The following is a 3565-nucleotide window of genomic DNA, read 5'->3' as shown; positions in this document are numbered from 1 at the left end:
TAAATAACATAACGTTACCTGAGCGGAATATAAATTACAGCGGTGAAGCATTTATGCTCAACGTGCGGTGATTGGTGTATGAAAAATGGACATTGCCATTTCATTGGACGGCCAAAAAAGAGAATATGAGCGGAGATTGGATGGAATCTGCTCAAACTCAAAGATGGACAAAAATGGACTATGTGCGGTGATTTGTCTTTGAAAAATGGACCTTGACATTTCATTGGACGGCCAAAAATGGAGCTCGTAACGTAATTGGTTTTGTAAAAGATGGAGCTCGACATTGTATTGGATAGACTTTACAGACGCACGGTTGTCAGGTCGCAGTCTCCCCTGGAGGCGTGGGTTCGAATCCCACTTCTGACAAACCTAACCTTTGGCTGCGGGCTCAAGCTAGGTTCTTTAACCCTCCGGCAAGTTTATCCAGAAATGCAGTAATGTTGACAAAGCACTGCAATTCATTTCATGCTAGAATTAAGGAAACATTAAAGTAACACTGACCTGCAGTACATGACCTTTATAGTAACACTTTAGTGCAATGTATGGGATTCTATGGCACTTGGAATTTCAAGTCATGACATTTCAGAAAAAATGGACATGTTGATTGAATCGGATTCAACTGAATTTCACGAAATGACATGTTGTGATGTTTACCGGAAGAAGATGCAGTAGAATTTCATGGCAAGGATTCTTGGAAATTTCTTGGAATGAAATGTCATGGGTTTTGGGGCATGGGGTGGAGTGTCATGACACAAGATTCAAGGAATGTCATGTAAAACATTACATTAGCATTAACAAGACATGCCATTAGAATGAAAGAATGATATAAGCCTTAACAAAACATTGTAACAACACTGACACATATGACATGAATATGAGAGTAATACTATTACTGCATTTGTTCAACATTAGTCTTAAAAAAACACTGGATTTAAATTACAGTGCATATGAAGAAATGGACAAAGGCATAAAAGGGAATACAGAAAGCAGCTCCTTTATTTACACGGTCCCGTGTATCGAAAAGCACCATTCTGCCCCGTGTGAGGCTCGAACTCACGACCTTCAGATTATGAGACTGACGCGCTGCCTAACTGCGCCAACGTGGCATGTGCTGTAACTCGGGTGAGCGTTGACCCCTAGATTCTAGATCACCTGCCATTCCGTGTAGGTGGAAAAATGCTGCTCACCACTGGCCATCATGTCAGGATGGCCGAGCGGTCTAAGACACTGCGTTCAGGCTGCAGTCTCCCCTGGAGGCGTGGGTTCCAATCCCACTTCTGACAAACCTAACCTTCGGCTGCGGGCTCAAGCTAGAGTCTTTAACCCTCTGGCAAGTTTATCCAGAAATGCAGTAATGTTGACAAAGCACTGCAATTCAGTTCATGCTAGAATTAACCAAACATTAAAGTAACACTGACCTGCAGTACATGACCTTTATAGTAACACTTTAATGCAATGTATGGGATTCTATGGCACTTGGAATTTCAAGTCATGACATTTCAGAAAAAATTGGACATTTTGATTGAATCGGATTCAACTGAATTACACAAAATAACATGTGATGTTTACCGGAAGAAGATGCAGTAGAATTTCATGGCAAGGATTCTTGGAAATTTCTTGGAATGAAATGTCATGGGTTTGGGGGCATGGGGTGGAGTGTCATGACACAAGATTCAAGGAATGTCATGTAAAACATTACATTAGCATTAACAAGACATGCCATTAGAATGAAAGAATGATATAAGCCTTAACAAAACATTGTAACAACACTGACACATATGAAATGAATATGAGAGTAATACTATTACTGCATTTGTTCAACATTAGTCTTAAAAAAACACTGGATTTCAATTACAGTGCATATGAAGAAATGGACAAAGGCATAAAAGGGAATACAGAAAGCAGCTCCTTTATTTACACGGTCCCGTGTATCAAAAAGCACCATTCTGCCCCGTGTGAGGCTCAAACTCACGACTTTCAGATTATGAGACTGACGCGCTGCCTAACTGCGCCAACGTGGCATGTGCTGTGACTCGGGTGAGCGTTGACCACTAGATTCTAGATCACCTGCCATTCCGTGTATCTGCAAAAATGCTGCTCATCACTGGCCGTCATGTCAGGATGGCTGAGCGGTCTAAGGCGCTGCGTTCAAGCTGGGGAACAATAGTCCAACAAAGGTGGGGAAGAAGGGAAGAAAAGGGGGAAGGAAGAAAAAGAGAGGGGGAAGAAGAGAAAGAAAAAACGAAGAAAAGAAAGGCTGAAATTTGATGTTCAAAGATATGCCTTCATTAGCATAGATCTTATGATACATTTTCCGGTTTCTTCGTGTGTGAAAATCACGCATTTATATCACACTGTTTTCTATTTCAGGTGTGCACCAAGTTTGTTCCCGTTTTAATAAAATATACATATTTAATTTGTTTGTTGTGTTTTTTGATATTCTATCATGAAAAATAATGTTATTTGCATTATTATGCAATGAACAAAGATGCAAATCATTAATTAGTAACTTATATGCTGTAAAATGTTTCACAAGAATAACAAAATGTACAAATTATATTTTTATATACAAATGTTATATTGTTGCAGTGTACTGATAAAATATTGTTATAATAAAGTAAAAGTAAATAAGCTAAATTTTTAAATGCATACTGTTCCAGTGTTTATAAAATATACATATGTAATTTGTTTGTTGTTTTTTGATATTCTTTCATTAAAAAAAAATGTTATTTGCATTATTATGCAACGAACAAAGATGCAACCCATTAAATAGTAACTAATATGAAGAATGTCTGTCACAAAAATAACAAAATGGACAAATTATCTTTTTAAATACAAATGTTATATTGGTGCAGTGTACTGATGAAATATTGTGTTATATGAAAGTAAAAGTAAATAAGCAAATTCTTTTTGAATGCATACTGTTCCAGTGTTAATAAAATATACATATGTAATTTGTTTGTTGTGTTTCTTTGATATTCTTTCATAAAAATATATAATTGCCAATGGAACAGTGTTATTATTTAGTAGTTGTTGTATTATTATTGATCTGATTAAGTATTTTTTTAGGTTACATTCAAACAAGACACTTGCAAATCTGTTATTTGTAATGAACAAAGATGCAACCCATTAAATAGTAACTAATATGCTGAAAATGTCAATCACAAGAATAACAAAATGTATAAATTATATTTTTATATACAAATGTTATATTGTTGCAGTGTTCTGATGAACTAGTGTTATATGAAAGTCAAAGTCAAAAATAAATCACTTGCCAATTTGTTTTTATTTTCCAATCATGCCAACAGAACAGTAATGAATATTAAAATGTTAAATACTGGTAACATGTTTTAAAAATAAATAAATAAAATGAAGAGTTAAATAGGTTTTCAAAAACAAGAAATAAAAAGTTAAAATGTTAAATAACGTTAAAAAAAACAATTAAATAATATTCAACACAAGTGTTAACTATTTAAACAACTGTTTACACTATATACATGATGCTATATACATGAAAATATATACATTATTTGGAAATGGTTCTCCGCATTTCCTCTAACCACAC

The 3565-nt window shown here is 35.2% G+C and overlaps 1 non-coding gene across 1 annotated transcript; it reads right to left on the bottom strand.

Moving 5' to 3' along the window:
* Positions 1-1032: 1032 nt before the first annotated feature.
* trnam-cau (transfer RNA methionine (anticodon CAU)) lies at positions 1033-1106 on the bottom strand. The gene has a single exon. It is a non-coding gene; the product is annotated as a tRNA-Met (tRNA).
* Between the last annotated feature and the right edge of the window lie 2459 nt (positions 1107-3565).

The sequence above is a fragment of the Siphateles boraxobius genome, unplaced genomic scaffold, assembly GCF_051911475.1.
Source record: "Siphateles boraxobius isolate OS27281-9 unplaced genomic scaffold, OSU_SipBor_1 6, whole genome shotgun sequence".
Classification (NCBI taxonomy): Eukaryota; Metazoa; Chordata; class Actinopteri; order Cypriniformes; family Leuciscidae; genus Siphateles; species Siphateles boraxobius.
Note: the sequence above shows the minus strand (reverse complement) of the source record. Positions and strands in the feature narration are given on the sequence as shown.